This window comes from Aphis gossypii, chromosome X (genome assembly GCF_020184175.1).
Source record: "Aphis gossypii isolate Hap1 chromosome X, ASM2018417v2, whole genome shotgun sequence".
Taxonomy (NCBI): Eukaryota; Metazoa; Arthropoda; class Insecta; order Hemiptera; family Aphididae; genus Aphis; species Aphis gossypii.
Window position 1 is genome coordinate 21,821,662 of NC_065533.1, and position 18,442 is coordinate 21,840,103.

The following is an 18,442-nucleotide window of genomic DNA, read 5'->3' on the forward strand; positions in this document are numbered from 1 at the left end:
CCTAGTTCTATATCATTTGTACACAAATGAAAAAATATCTTAAAATAAATCCACTTTTTTAAAAATTAAAATTTAATTTTACACCAATTAATAATTTCAGATACATTATATTGATACTTTACTACTGTTGTTATGTTAGTGTAAAAAAGTATACTTTACCCTAAAGGTTTTAACCTACATATAACCTTCTTTTTCATACTTCAAGATTTATGCGTAGATATATATATTAAATGATGTAGTTATAAGTAGCAATAAAATACAATTAAACGATTAAATATAAAACTATTGAAAAACATAATTAACTATATAATTATTATTATTCACTTAAATGGTATTAAAAATAATGATCAGTCTCGTAATTGTTGACATTTTATGAAATAATAAATTATCGTTTAATACTTAAATGTTGTGTAACTGTCAAAAATCACGCTTACGTATTATCAAATTTTCTTGAATGCCATTTACATCTTTTAATTGGCGTTTACGCCCCGTTTTTTCATTCCCTCCAATTCTATGCCGTTTACGACTACATATTAAATCATCAATCTTTGGATATATACAAATGATATCGATGTTTAGGTTGGATTAATCGATGTATAATCATGCCGTTTACAACATTATGCAAAAACATCGATTTTGAAAAAGTGGCGTTTACGTCCTTTTACCTTCTAACCATCGATAAGATTTCGTTGAATCAAATTAAAAAAATTAAACTACACAATATTAAACTAGAAAAATTAAGTTTTGTATTTTTACGTAATATGCAAGTATATGTCACATTAATAAAATTAGTATTGGTTTATAAAGCAAAATCAGACCATGAGACATTAGTGTGATTGAGCAAATATATTTGCAAAAACGTTCGAGTTTGTTAAAAGTTAAAATTTTTAATGTAGAGAGGGACATTGAAATAGATATGATGTATGATGACGACAGCAATAATAATTGTTATTATATCAAATATTTTTATCATTGATATAGGTAAGTATACATAATTTGAATAATTTAATCAAAACTAAATTAAACCAAGTATACATAAATGCATATAATATGAGCATTTACTATTTTATTATGTTAAATAATTACGTAGGAATTAATATCTAGTAAGGTTTGAAATAAAAAAACACTTAGATTTCTGCAGTAGAGCAGATAAATAATTTTGTTATACAATTTTCAAAAATGACTAGATTTTTGGAGCTTACTTTATATATCTATTTATAAATACATTTAAAAGATAACAATCAGAGAAAAATACAACACATAATTAGTACCTAAGTAAATACATAATTTCTATTTAGTAATAAACAAAAATTATATTTTTGTATTTATTGAGTTGTTGAATAATATTAATAAAAATAAGTGTACTATTTATCTCTTTAATGTTATTAATATTAATATTTATTTAACTTTTAAATTAAATAATCAAATTATTTTATTCAAAATAATAATTATATTTTTTATATAAATTATTAACTAGATTCAATTTAATACTCAATTTTAAATATTTAGAGTCTAAATAGTATAGTCCTCTTCTTAATGTTGAAAATCGAAACATTTTAACTGCTCTAAAAGGTAATAAGTTAATGACATAGGTTACATAGGTATTTACCTATATATCTCGAGGGAGTATTGTGAAAACAGTTCCTGTGGCGTCGTCGGTTTCAACTTGAAAAAAAAAAAGGTAGGTATTCATATTATATATCATACACATATACAATAACAAAATAAATTATTTTAAAACTTATATATTAATCGCGCTTAAACTTCACTCAGAATCTAATAATAATAATAATAAAATACGAGTATTGCCATTCTGAGTATAAACTGCAGAAGAGTCCTCATTCAATTTCGTTTATTTTAAGGACTTAAAGAAAACTGCACATTTTCAAATCTTTATTGGTTTTGATTATTTTACTGGAAATAATACTAGGATGTTTTGTGATTTTACGTAAATTTAAATTTTAAAATATCCAGTATCCTAAGTCATTAAACAATACCTAGAGATAAGCAACATAATACCTATAACAAATAATCCTTCAACATGACACACTACACTATAATGACGTACCTAATCGTGTAATTCAAAATAATCTAAATATAATAAATATAAAGCAGTTGTTTAATGACTTTGGCTGAAAACGTTAATCGTCTTTTTGGAATTATTCAACTTTTAATTATAAAAAAATAGCATTTTGAATTGTTGTACATTTTATATTCTTATACAGTACCTATACGACAATAATATAATTTCTTTTAATTTTTAATTTTATAAATGTGCTTTTTATAAGTACTCTCAATAACAGCAATAATGATAGGATATAATATTTTATGATAAAAACAATTTTATGTTATAATAAATTTCAGTAAGATATAATTTAATTACTTTAAAAATATAAATTAACAAGTAGAATAACTAGCTGATACAAATTACAATAAAATTATAATGTATACGTACCTAACAAAATAAGTAATTGCACATACAACAGGAGTTTATAATTATTATTAATTGGTATTCTTATCATAGTAATTACATTGAAATGGAACATTAAAATTATTAAGGTCTTATTGTAGGTCCCAGAGTTTTTATGGGTATAGGTATCTTAAAAGTTGTATAACCTTAACAAGTGAGCTGAACATCTGGAATATCTCTATTGAACATAAAAAATTAATTAAACTAATTTAACAATCAATGATAAAGCATAATTTTGTTGATTAGTTATGTTAAATATATTTTGTATAATACCTATATAAAATTAATTTGCTCGTATTTCTTTAAATAAACACTGTAAATCATAGGCTGTTGATTAATTGTTTTGAAATCGTTAAATTTGTAATAAAATGTAAGATTATAGAAAAGTATACCGACAAAATTAGCATCATATTATTAAAAATGTGTTGGTATTATGTATTTATAATTATTTAAATTGCAAATGGAACTATGAATCAGCATTATAGTATACTATTTATAGGCATGAATCGTATGATATAAATACATAAGTCACCTATCTATTGGACCTCATTATTTTAGAACTAGTAAACGTATTTAAAAAACGGCCGTACCTATAGTACCTAATACCTATGCGGCATTTTATTATTGTTATATTGTTACGATAAAATTACTATTAAGTATTAAATATAACTCTTAAACTCTTCTATAGTTATTAATTATTATTGTTATTTTAAAATATATTAATAGGCAATTTTATGCTAGTCAAAAATCTCGAAAATTGAATATACCCATTACCCAATACCCATGTTCTTCATGATAATTTTTCTTACAAGGATTTAAAAAAAAATTTTTTTTAATAGCTAGTAATATAATAATGAAATAATATAATTATTATTATTATATAATTTTTTGGGAGCAAAAACTAGTTCAACCTAATGTATTTTTAATAGAAAAATAAATAACTAATAGTATTGATGTATTCAGTCATATACGAGGCGCATAGTACCTGCAACTTATTATACAAACCATTATTTTTTTTTTAAAATTATATACATTATTATAGTAATACTTACATATTTTTAAAAAATGCTTAATTCTTGATAATAATAATTATTATTGTTATAAAAAAAAATATCATTAGCTACCTCTAATATTATTTTAATTTAATACATTTTAATTAGTTATTTTAAACTAACGGTGCAAGTTGCTATAGCGACAATGGAATTAATTATAAAACATATTTAGTTATTTTTTAGGGTAGGTTCAAATAATATTAGTTACATGACTTACACAACAGCCAAATTTATCTAATCCATTATCATCACAGAGTTGGACTTCTTTAGTTCTGAAATAAATTATTTAAATATAGGGAAAAAAGCATAAATATGTTCTGCCATCTAGCGGACGATTTATTTTTAGGTCTGAGCCAATTTGGCTTTGAAGTCTAAAATGTATAATAAAATCTAAAAAATTAAGCTGTTCTGGCAATGTCTGTTTATTTACATTATATTAAACGTAGGTTTTAATGTAATTGTTGAGCCATAATTATTAATAAAAGCTAAACAAAAAAAATTAAATCCTTGGTACGCGAACGCGTATGCAGATTGCATTTGTTGTTGGTGTTGTTGTCTTCATCTTTTAAGTGCTTAGAATGTAACAAATTTAATGTTTTCACTTAGTTTTTAATTTATTATTTTTGATGTTAATGGAGTGCATAATACACATTAGTGAAATTATTTACGTGTTGCATAATTATTAATAACATTTTAAGTAATAAATATTTACATTACATCAATTTTCAAAAAAAAATCATTCTTTTATAATTCAAATACGTATATAGTATATCTGTATAAATAGAAGATACGATAATGTATTATCTACATTTTTACAAAATATCTAATAGTGTATAAAATTTAAAGGTTTAAAAATATTATGAGCTATTTATTATTGACATTTAAAATTTTTAAATACCAATTGAGTCAAACGATAAACGTATTGATTTTACAATGATTCGTGATTATATATTTTTAAAGTTAAAACTCTTGTAAATAGGTATTTTAAACTTTCAATTTTTTTTAGTTTTTTTGTTAAAAATGTTGAATAAACCTTAAAAGTTTGAAAGTATAATATAACTTTATGTAATGATTATGGAAATTTAAAAACGTTAAAAATGTATATGAACGATTTTTTTTATTTGTTTGTGAAGTTAAAAGTTCGAGAAAAAATCAAAATATGTAAATCATTCTGTAACTAAAAATATAAAAACTTTTCAGTTTTTATAACTAATACTTAAAAATAGAATACAAGATTTCCTGTAAATAGATTTTATTTTATCCCAAAAATCTAAAATATATATTAGCAGTTAGCACATTTGTATTTATTTATAACATTTAAAGTTAATGAAAATTAATAAATATTATTAGATTAAAAAAAAAAAAAATTGGGAGGACTTGAAACTTTATATTTCAATTTGCATTTTATGCCTTTGTCTATTATTACATCTTGGATATTATAAAATATACTAAATAAGTAACTGGTAAGCCACTAAATAATTATTTAAAACTTAGTTATGATATTGATATAATGATATAAGTACATATTATATTATATTATACTGCTATAGCTATTTAATAATATGATAAAATAATTTTATCACCACCGTGGAGTGGAGGGAGAAATAAATGGGTAACAACTTAATATAAGTACAAAAATAAGTATGTATTAAGATATTTATAAATTGTTGTAATTGTCTCAATTCCAATAAAATAATAATGCTCTAAAAAAAAGACCATTATAGTGTATGAAAAAATATTTTTGAGAGATTAACTACCTTACAATTTATGGTATACAAATATAAATAATACACGATGTACCTATATTTTAAATCGTATGTGATACTAAAGCTTAGAAAACTTTCATAGATAATCATCTATAAGCTATCAATCACGTTTGAATTGAAACGAAAAAATTATTTCAATATTGGATGTAGCATGATAGAATTATTATTAGTCATAACTCAAGGACATCAATTATCCATACCTATTGTAATATTGTCCTTAGGATTACGGTTTTTTTTATACTATCAGGGTGTAATCGTAGGGTCCAGTTCATAAGTGGTTAGATCCAAAATAATAAAATATCTATTACCTACCATAGTCCATAAGTATCTAAAATAGTATCTTTATCTTATATAAACCGTAAACGTGTAGTTGTGTACTTACCTATAATATATTAATATACCCGCCTTAATATATAATACATTGCGTGTTGTGTTGTTGTATCTTTATTGTATAAAATTCGTATATTTATTTACTTACAATCTTAAGGAGAAAAAAATATAATTTAACAAAAATTGTGTATATGTACTATATTAGTTGTAGATATAATATAAATGAATAAATGTGAACAGAATACATTTATATATAATTCTATAAAAAAAAATTTTTATCATAATCCAAAAAAGTCGAATATTAAATAAGAAAATCATTAGGTAAAAAAAGGAAATGTCGAATATGAACAAAGTATTAAAATAATATACCTACGATATAAAAACACAAAGTATTTTATTACATGTTAAAATTGTAAAGCCTTTAAGAGTAGTAAAAATGATTAGATTTTCAACTTCAACATATTTTCTGGTATAGGGAAGTAATAAAAAATTCCCTGCACTTTTCTCAATAATTGGAAAAAACGGAAATTCTTATTGGTATTTCTAAATTGAATTATTGATGTATTAAAATGTTTGTTTTTGATTATTTCTATTGAAAAAAATATAAATATACATTGTTAACTTAATTTAAGAGAATTTAACTTGGTAAATAATTCCAGTAATACATATTATATTTTTAATGCAAAAGTAGTTTTATAAAAAACAACTAATCGAAAAGATTTGTTGAATTTAAAAAATACTCAATCAAAATACCTAAAATAAACTGAAGACAAATTATAGGTATGATTTCTTTAGATTGTAATTTTTAATAGGAACATAAATAGTAGGTAAATACATGGATTATAGATATATTGTTAACATCACACTCAAAATAAAGATTAATTTATTAATCCTGTAGATTTGTTATAAATTACACTTAACTTTATGAATAAATTATGTTATCAACTTAAAGTCTTTAAAAACTTTTATTAAAAAAATATATTTTTAAGTACTTATTATCAAAATAAGTAGGTAATAGGTATAAGGTATAGGTACTAGAGTTGATATAGGACGAGTGGATTTTATTATTTAATATTTAATGAACGCTTAAATCTATGTTTATTTTTAAACACGATTCTTCAATAATAATTAGTTTGACTTTATGTATATACAACACAACGTCATAATTTATAATAAATTATACATTGGTCTGAAGTTACTAAGTATTCAAAATGTAGGTAGTAAGCTACCATTTCTCCTACACAGTAAAAAAAGCTCACCATCACTATTTACTACACTCGTGCAAATTTAGGGCACTAAAAAATAGTTAATTGGACGCTCAGGATAATAAATATTAATAATAATAATTCTTAGTATTTATTACACTGCAGTTTTATTAACTTAAATTCATAGCAATATCGTACAGAATTGAAGGTATACTTGTACCAGGTATAGGTTATAGGTTAGGTATATTATATCTCCTACTTGGCTACGTGGTACTGGTTCACGTACAATAGTATGATCATAGGCGTGTCTAGGAAGAGAGCAAGGCCTTAGCCCACCAAGAATTATTGTTGTCTATTGTTTATATATATATGATTTTTTTTTTGTTATGTAAACGAATGTTTAAATATATTGTTTGGGTGAATACAAAGCTCAGCAATGTTTCTTTTCCGATTTTATAGTGACTTAAGACTTTCTATATGATTGATTAGGATATGATGGGTTGAATACGTATGATGTGTTACCTATAGTCACTTTTTTTTCAATCTAATTATAATATATATATAAATTGAATATTAATAATTTCTTTATTGTACAAAATAGTTTCATCAAATAACTATCAAGGAAATCAATATTATTATGCACTTATTGGTTATATTATATTGAACAAAAAAGTACACACTTCTGTTGGTTGTTGATTTATATCGGTTAATTTATTGTAAAAAACCGAAAAGAGAAGACATAGGTACTTACCATCTATGTGATTTAAAGACATAAAGTATAATTTTGTACATTTTCGATATTATCAAGTGGTGAAACTTGTTTGTATTATATAGATACAGACTATAGAGTGATAGTAATAATTTATAATTTTGTATTATTTTTTTAATTAATTTTTTTTTCTCTTTATAAGTTATGCATTCTAAAAAAAAATTAAAATGTGTTGGTGAGTGAAGTGAATAGAGGGCTGCAGAGCCGGCTTAGTCATAAACAAATTATTTTCCTTATTCAATAACTTTGTTTAAATATTCCGGCAATTTGAATTAGGTAGGTCTAAATGATTTGTTTGAAAATCTGTTAAAAAAGTTAATTGCCTTTTTGTTTCTCAATTATAGGTAACCAGCTATGCTAAATAATATTTCCACGACAACACTAGATGGTAGGTTATTCAGTATTAATAAGTTGCATATAAATATATATAATTTTTTGTTATTAAGCATTATATTGTGTATTATGATATTTTCATGAAAAGATCGATTTCATGAAGTGGCTACGATGCGACATATATATATAATATAAAAATATATACATAATTTATTATAACTTAGTTCAACAATAAATACCTATTATTATTCGTTGTACTTAAATTTTTAGTTTAAAAAAATTCAACTCGTTGATTAATTTGTTCTCAATCGTATTAATTTTTTAGTAAGCAATGGATTCTTTACGTTTTTTATTGTTCAGCCAAAAATGTATAGATAACGTTCTCATTGTTTGATAGCTTTGTGTTTAGTGTTGTAATGTTTGGATAAAATATTTAATAAGTAGATTATAAGTTATAACAAATTTATAATAATACATAAACTGATAAACTATATATTATACTGTTTATACAAACATTATGTGAAAATAATATAAATGTACACTATTATAATAATAACCTGAATGATGATTAAAATTATTAGTATTTGTTATATCAGTGAAATTCGATGGATTTGTAAAATTGGAAATGATTTTATGTTAATATAGCTGAAAATAATAATAACTATTATTAATAAATTAGATAATCTAAATTTAATTTAACTAAAAAAACTTTAAGTAAGATTTTGAATGAAAAAATAAATTATATCTTTATTCTTATGAATACAGATAATTCCTTTCTGTACATTATAGGAGTTAATTATGACTTATGAACGTTGATTATTCATTTCGTGGGCTTGATTTCAATAACTGAAAAACAAAAAAAAAAACAAAATATAAATATATATTAGTTCGGTATATTTTATTATTAAAATTTACAAATAGATATTTACTACAAAATTTATCATAGAAATTTACCAACAGGAAAATACTTTTTGCCTTCTTCAACAAAAGCTAAAAAAAATAATAATTATTTAGAACATTATAAAGTAATTTCTCTGCACAACGAAAATTAAAACTAATTTTATAAAATAAACTTAGTTTAGTGTTCGATAGTCATATTTACCATGTTTAATATTTCTATTTATGAATCTTGATTCTTGATTCTTGAAGTATGATGATGACCGATTGGTTAGGTAGTTATTTGCTGGTATGGTGCTTAATCAAGCACTGCTTAAATTGTATTTTTGTAACGTTATTTAATGTGTTGATTATATTAGTAATAACTAATAAATCATAATAAGAGTAAAACAATAACACATAACTTACTGATATTAATTATTTACTTAGACAGATCAAAGCAGTTGGTACTTTCAATAATAGGTACACTTACATCGTATTTACTTACAGAAAAGTGCCAGAAACTTACATTATATCCATTAAAATCATTATCGTAACCTAATTAAAGTACTTACTTACTAGATTGGAAGATTGAGAGTATATAACGCACACTGTGCAACATCGTTGTGATTTTGAATTTAGGTCACAAAAAATACAACCAATCAATACCAGTGCGATGTTTTATAATTGTTTCATAAAAATAAACTTTTAAATGTCAATAAATAACACAACTTATAGATGTCTGTTAATTATTATATAATACAGAAGCGATAATTCATTTTAATTTAGTTACAATAATTAAGGTAAAAATTAAAACGTTAACTTAAAATTTAGTCGAACATTTTAAATTGAGAGAATAATATGGTATCAATATAGAACCAAAAAGTTAGAATACGTTAAAAAATGTCCAGCTCCAAAAACAATGAAATGTGTTACTTAATCGTTTTTTTTTTTTGATGCGTGTGATTGTTTTTGAAAACGCATATCACGATACTTATTTTGAAAACTTAACATAAGTGCTATTTAAAATTAAAAAAAATAGTCGCTTCAGAACGAACAGAAGCCACCAGATTGTAGTTATTGAAAACGTGGATACCAGCACTTAGGTACACGATCTCCTTAAAAATAAATTGATGCACTGGTACGTGCTGCGTATATAGGTATATATAAAAAAATTGTCCGTTAAATTTACATATAATATAGTATATTATACGTATATAAATACTATCAGTGCAGGTAAAATTTTGTAACGGCGCGATTATACATTATAATTATATATAATACTTGTATATGTATTATACGATATATGTACGCATCATCGTTGTCGTTTGCAACTCACACCGGCGCAAGTGCACGTCATGCAGATACATATTATTACAACATAGGTATATTAATACACGATATAATTATTATATAGGTACCTATCTATATAGTGTCGTGCGTGCGTATACCTATACCTTCTACCGCAACGACAATCCGCATAATACGCGTCGCGTACACGACGAGGGGACAGGGTCGGTATATATGGTCGTGTACCGTATATTACAGTATATAATATATTATAATATAATATGTAATATATAGTTTAACTTCCGCCGCAATTAATTTTTCATTACCCCGCGGGCGGCGCGTGCGGGCCCGCTGTCGTCGACGCGTGTCTTCCTCGCGTTTAATAATACTACGATGATATCGTACGGCCGCCGCGGCGTGCCCGCGTACTCACGTATTTATGCGCACACATAAATTATTCCGTAGTTATATAGCTATATGGCCGCAGCGGCACGTCGCGCGTTTCCGCCGCGCGTTTGGCGGCTCGTCGCGTGCCGCTCGCCGCAGCCCGCGTCGACGGGTGCCTTTGCAGGGTCGTCGTCGTCAAAAGGCCGGCCGGCCACGTCGTAATACGCCATACCCGCCGCACGCACTCCACCGCTCACGCGAGTCGCCGTATTCCCACAAGAACGCGCACGCGAACGGTTCCGTCGTCGGACTTTCGCACGCTCGAGAGTCCTGCGAGCCCCGCTCTACCGCGGCCGACCGGCACTAATCGCTGCTGCAGCTCAGAGCAGGTATAATTGAGGGGCCGAAAAACCGATTTCACATATATTATTATTATTATTATAATACGCAATAATAATAATATGATCGGTAATATAATACGTATTGCAGGGCACTATAATGTTATTATTCTGCAATATTTGTACAATAATATAATATAGGGAGGAGTATGAGATTCACGGGTACGTCAGCCAGCGCAAGCGCAAGCGGATGACTGACTCGGTGAGAACTCGTGTTCGACCGACGATATTCATTATCAGCACTATCACATATTATAATAGGGATTAAATAATATAACGTGAGGTCATACGATTGGAAGCAGGAGTCCTCCGTCAGTAGCGCGTGACTTATATATAAGCGGCTACCATTTGGCGAAAAGGAGCTCGGGTCAGCGGTACTTGAGCAAGTGGCCGGCGGGGGGAGCGGAATCGATGGCAGCAGTTGTGCGCGTGATGTTGTATGACGTTCGGTCCGGCGATTCCGATAGTCGTCTCGAGTGGTCAGCGTCGTTGGATTTGTTAATGCCGGCTCGATGGTCGTCGTTCCACGGCCACTACTAGTCGGCTAATTTTGGTCACGATTGTATTCGTATCGTCTCAACGCTGGTCATCTGCTTGGCGATTCGTATTCGTGCTGTAGAGTCGGCGTAGGTTCTTCTATGGTCTCCGGTCGTCAGTATTGGAGTTCTTGATGAGTTATTGACGATTCGAGATGAAATTGAAGTGTGTCTGATTTTCGGAAATGTGCTAATATATATTATATGTACCAATTTAGATTGTTAAAGTTGTTGCTGATTGGTTGTAGGTTTTTAGGATGACGAGTCATCATCGCATCGTTCCCTGATGGTTGTCATAAGCTCGGTACGGTTGTTCCTCGTCATACTGTTGAAACTTTATTGTGTAGAACCTGCCGTTTGGAACTGCGTTTAACATATGTTGAGTGTGCTTTTTAGTGGTCCTGAAAAGGACCGTTTTATGTCGTACTCCGTTACACCATAATATAATATGTGTACGTACTATGTGTACAATATGTTACCCTCAGTGCTGTAAATTGAGTGATACAATTGCAATTACATTTGAAATGTGGAAATGCAAATTTATATTATTGCTTCACCAGAAAATCACAAAAATGTGTAAATCTATAATTTCTATTTTAAAAAGTATACATTTGTTTTACAAAGTACAAGTATGTATAAAATTTAATTTTCGAGCAAGTTTTTTTTTGTATCTACAGTGAAAATTCATTATAACGAAATTCTTTACAACGAAAAACTCTATATAACGTTAAAGTTGCATAATAATGGTTGGTTTGATTTATAATTCATTAGTGGATTCATCCTATATAGCGTACTCGTATTAGTCACTTCCAATAACGAAATAAAATTTTATATTTCATAATACAATTTTAGTGTTACCGTATTATAAATTATAAAATGTAATCGGCATATTTGCATTTAAGCAATGTTTTAAAGCTTATTGGATGAACTAAAAACTTACTTGCTAGAAATTTCAATAAATGTATTTATTTTGTCCATAAAAATCGAATTAGGTACTACGCTAGGCAATCCTAATACTATAATAAAGTAATTCTAATTTAAATTTAATTGTTCAGTCAGCTCTTTCGAGTTATAGCCTGCAATATGTACGTTTTTTTGGATGACTATTTACTGTTTATAATAGTCAGTAAATCAATAACCAACTAGTTATTATACAACATAATAAGTTATAAGTGGTAGTGGTGGTGTTATGAAATCTGAAACAAATTATTGACATTAATTTACTGCATATTTATTTTATACACTAAACAAACACTAAAAAACCAGCTATTAAACCTAGATAACATTTTATTTTTATCAGTCTGTATTATTTGATATTGGAAATAGCAAAAATAAAGTTTTTTTGGGCATAATAAAATTTTTGAATCAAACATTTAAAAAAAAAAATACTTAGAAAAACTGAAAATTTCAGTTGTTTTTAAATAACTTTAAAAACTCCAAAATATTTAGAAAATTTAACTGTATATAGATAACACTAATATGAACATTTGGTAAAAATTTCAAGTATTTACAGTGATTAGTTTTTGAGTTATAACCATATAAAAAAATCGATTTGGTCGAAAACTGATTTTGTAAAAATTCCCGTTTTTTGTCACTTTTTTGAAAAATGTTGGAAAATGTGTACTTTTGATTTATATAATGCACTTAGGTTATTCACTTTGCCATCGGAAACCACCCCCGAAGTTTTAAATTGAAGCATTATTTTGACAAGTTACATACATACACAAAAAAAAATAAACTCATACCCATTACCCACGTCATTGTAAATCAATGTATTCATCACTTCGTTCAGAAACTAAAAGGAAACCAGCTACAAATAGGTAATAACTAGGTACCTATACTGAAATTTTTTTATAAAGAAGCCTGAACCTGACATAAGTATAACAATTTTAATTTATGAAAAATTCTTTAGTTTACATTACTTATAATATTAGAGCAACCTATTAGTGCACTTACCATTGTTATTTAAGTTCAAAATAAAATTAAAACTGGTCTAAAAATAATAAAACCATTAAATATAATACTTAAAATAACATTTTAATAAATATAATATGGAAAAGCAGTTTGAAGCATTATAGTACAAATAGTACAATATGTTCAATGTTCATATTAGTTTTATAGTAAATGACAGTAATTATAAATAAGAATTAATGACTTAACTAGGTAGGTACTTAAGTACCTATCAAAAGCATAATTAAACGACAAGTAAATCGAACAAATTCAGATTTAAATTTAAGTGTTAAAAAATTCTGTTAAGTATATTAGTATTTATACCTTACCTGAATTTTTCAATACCTATAACAACTTGTTTGTATTATAATATTATAAATAATATATTATTAAAATAATTAAATAGGTACCTACTAATGAGTAATAATATAGTAAATGCCATATTTGATATTTTTGAAAATAATTATATCACTCTACTGTAGTATTAAATTTAAAACATAAAAAACATAGGTGTTATGAAGTATTTATATGACTATACCTACTTAATAATTATCTTTTTTATGGTTAATGTGGATAAAAAATCTAACAAAGAGACATTTAATTTTAACATTACATCACAGTCCTCGGTAGTATAGTGGTAAGTATCCCCGCCTGTCACGCGGGAGACCGGGGTTCGATTCCCCGCCGGGGAGGAAAATTTTTTGCAAAATTTTTTTATCTTAATTTTTTTTCAATCTATGATTTTAGAGAATGTTATGTGTATACTACAATATTAGTTATATTATATATATTTAAGTTCTAAAACATTTTTTTAAATAAACTTTGATATTATATTATATTATATTATTATTTATAGTAAGTATTTTACAAAAATGTACAATATAGGTATGTTTAAACACTATTAAATAATGTTTTAGATTCTGATTTCTGAACGGAGTGATTGATTTTACAATGATGTGTGTGTGTTTTTGTGTCTGTGTACATAATAACTCAGGCCCGGATTAATATTATCATAATTCATAAGCCCCAGGCCCCTAGCCCCTGCACTTTACAGATCCATTGTCAAGTTTTAAAAAATTAAGAAACCTTCTCATTGGGAGAAAAAGTGTGGAATCTCTGTGTTAAGCTTTTAAAAAGAAATACAGGCATTTACAGCATAAAAATTAAATCTAAACTTTTATAACTTTTATATAACAGTTTTAGCAAATCCTAAAAACAATTCGTTTGACTCCAAAATATAAATAACTTCACTGTCAAAAACTATAAAACAAACCACCTTCTATTAGGTATATCATTTTGCGATTTACAATAAAACCATAATAGCCACAATTTTGAGTAGGTCCTAGGCATAGTGCCTATTGTGCTAATACGTTAATACGACCCTACCATAACTTGTCGAAAATATGATTCCGATGGAAAAGTGAATATCTTTGGTGCATTATAGAGGTTAAAAGTAAGAAATTTCCAGTAATTTTCAAAAAAATTTGGGAAAAACTACCAAAAAGTGACAGAAAACGGAAATTTTTACGCAAAACATCAATAATTTAATATAATATTATACTCACAGATGACAGATCTGTGATTATACCACTGTTGGGAACCCCTGACTGTAGTGTTAAGAGTATTCTAGACATAAAGATATTTTAGCCATGTAAGCATATTGTCTTTAAAATGTTTACTTTTATTTTTGATTATTCATAGTATAACGGAATCGCTGTCTAATGTACGTATTTGACGAGTTAGTTGTGTAAAGCCAACGATTCAGTTAAGACCAGTGTAAATCAAATTCATTTAATAACGGTGTTTAAATATTAAAATAAGTAAGTTTACTTCTCTTAGACAATTTAGTTTTATGTTGAAAAATATCCTAATGTGCGAACTCATAAAAGAAAAATAAGTTAACGTCAAACCAGGAACCAAACCAAGTTTGACGGACTACTGGCAGTAATCGGAACAAACCGAACAGCTGTACACAACACCACGATTTAAATTTTAAGATAATCTTAAATCGTGGATTATAACTATCTCAGTGGTAATATTACAGAATAATTCTATGGTTTAAGATATAAATATAGTACATGTAGTAGTTCGTGATATATACTTTTGTATATCTTAAATCGTGATAATACGATATAAAATAGTGATAAACTGATAATGATAACAACGGGTATATTAATATTTTAAATAAAAAACCGACACGCCGACGCTAAAAACAAATGAAATAAAAAAAAATTATATTCTAAGATTCATGAGACAGTACGTTATATCAACGTAGTTCACCAGTCAAAATTATGAACACAGGATGAGCAACCGTGAATAGTTGTTGTGAAGTACAGGTAAACTAAATAAATGGTAAGAATATTTCAATATATTTTTATTGTTTTATTAATTTCCGACAAATTTTAATCTATTGCCATCGTTGATTATAGTACATTGCTCTTATGATATTAATATATGCGGACGCGGATAAAATTATACAGAAATTAGAGACTAGACTGTTTTTAATTTAACAACCCTACTATTAAAGTATATGATATGATCAGCTATTAAATTAACTGAAGGTACGTAAGTGAACACAAATTATTCATATTTAATTTCAGATAGAAAAGAGGAACAGATGAGTGATTGCAGTACAATCCATAACAGCAAAGCAGTAATCGAGGAAAAACATCGTCGAGCAGCACCCATCAACAAGTACACTCGCCATAAACCAAGGAAACCCATTACAGTGGAAAAACCATTTTGTATTATAAGTCTATAAAAAACATGTTCTTTTAAATTTTGGTAAAAATAGTGCATTGCAAAAGTACTTTCCCCAACACTCTGAGTTTAATTTCTATTTTATTAATACCTATCACTCATTTTAGGGCAACATTTTTAACAATTACTTCTATTGTATTTAATATAGAATTGCAATATCATGGTATACAAACACAGGAATCCCAATAAATACCAATTCCACTTACAAAGAGACTCAAGAACTACCGCAGTAACAACTACAAAAGTAACAACGCATATACTATCAAATGTGACCTAAAATTTTCACGCAGTTTTCAATTTGAAGACATAAGAGAATGTAAAATTGAATGAACAATAAGGGACTAGACTGTTTTTAAGAATATGTTTGAATATTTGGGAACAAAAATTAATGGCACTACGTTTTAGATAGTCAAGCAAAACAGCTGAATAATTCCAGCCCAACGTCAATGGCAGCAAAGCAGATACAGAGGAAATAACACATCTAGCAGCAATCATCCACCAGTAAAAGAAACAAAAAACAAGGAAAACAAGAGTGGAAAACAGGAGCAACATAACCAGTGGAATATAATTTTATTCTTTTGATACAAAACCCGTAACATTAGCTCTAACCATTTTATAAAATTATTTTTTACATAATATATCACTAAGCTATAAGGTAAAAATCCAAAACCAAATTTCATATCATAACAATGTGGAAATACATAATCTTAATTAAGTTTCATAATAAAAAAACCCAGTTATTATTTCACCAAGTTAAAACTATAACCATAAAAATCATTTTAAAATGTAGAGAAACTATAATACAACTTATTGAATAAAATGATAATATGTAAAAAAATATAAATAAAATCTTATATTCAATTTTTAATTTCAAATATGTGTGTAAATATGACAATATCGTTTTAAATTTGCTTATAAGTAGAATAAGGTTATATTTAATATAGTTGAACTGTAACTATTAAATCACATTAAAATGTATAAAAACTATAACATAATCTATTGATTAAAATGATAATCTGAAATAAAAAAAAAAATAAAATCATTAAAACAATTTTTAATTCTTTAAAGGTATGTTAATATGACAATATCGTTTTAAATTTGCTTATAAGTAGAAAAATGTTATATGTAACATAGTTAAAACTTTAACTATTAGAATCATATTAAAATGTAGAAAAACTATAACACAACCTAATGTTTAAAATGATAATATGTAAAAAAAAATAAATAAATTCAATTTTTAATTTCTAATATGTGTGTAAATATGACAATATCGTTTTAAATTTGCTTATAAGTAGAATATGGTTATATTTAATATAGTTGAACTGTAACTATTATAATCACATTAAAATGTATAAAAACTATAACACAACCTATTGTTTAAAATGATAATATGTAAAAAAAAAAATCTTACTTTCAATTTTTAATTTTTAATATGTGTGTAAATATGACAATATCGTTTTAAATTTGCTTATAAGTAGAACAAGGTTATATGTAACATAGTTAAAACTATAATTTTTAGAATCATATTAAAATGTAGAAAAACTATAACACAACCTATTGTATACAATGATAATATGTAAAAAAATTAAAATAAAATTCTATATCCAATTTTTAATTTCTAATATGTGTGTAAATATGACAATATCGTTTTAAATTTGCTAATAGGTAGAATAAGGTTATATTTAATATAGTTGAACTGTGACTATTATAATCACATTAAAATGTAGAAAAACTATAACACAACCTAATGTTTAAAATGATAATATGTAAAAAAAAATAAATAAATTCAATTTTTAATTTCTAATATGTGTGTAAATATGACAATATCGTTTTAAATTTGCTTATAGGTAGAATAAGGTTATATTTAATATAGTTGAACTGTAACTATTATAATCACATTAAAATGTATAAAAACTATAACACAACCTATTGTTTAAAATGATAATATGTAAAAAAAAAAAATCTTACTTTCAATTTTTAATTTTTAATATGTGTGTAAATATGACAATATCGTTTTAAATTTGCTTATAAGTAGAATAAGGTTATATTTAATATAGTTGAACTGTAACTATTATAATCACATTAAAATGTATAAAAACTATAACATAACCTAATGATTAAAATGATTATATGAAATAAAAAAATAAATAAAATCATAAATTCAATTTTTAATTCATTAAAGGTGTGTTAATAGGCCAATATCGTTTTAAATTTGATTATAAGTAACATAAGTTTTCATTTAATACAGTTGAAAATATAACCCTTAGATTCTTTATTTAATGAAGAGTGTCTTCAAAGCAATGCTTTACACAAAATTATA

At 26.0% G+C, this 18,442-nt stretch overlaps 1 long non-coding RNA gene and 1 other non-coding gene across 2 annotated transcripts; both read left to right on the forward strand.

Annotated features, from left to right (window-relative positions):
* The first annotated feature begins 13,982 nt into the window (after positions 1 to 13,982).
* Trnad-guc (transfer RNA aspartic acid (anticodon GUC)) lies at positions 13,983 to 14,054 on the forward strand. Its single transcript has one exon. It is a non-coding gene; the product is annotated as a tRNA-Asp (tRNA).
* Positions 14,055 to 14,628: 574 nt separating this feature from the next.
* LOC126551851 (uncharacterized) lies at positions 14,629 to 16,912 on the forward strand. The gene is made up of 3 exons (XR_007605743.1): positions 14,629 to 15,714; positions 15,792 to 15,888; positions 15,963 to 16,912. It is a non-coding gene; the product is annotated as an uncharacterized LOC126551851 (long non-coding RNA).
* The last annotated feature ends 1,530 nt before the right edge of the window (positions 16,913 to 18,442 follow it).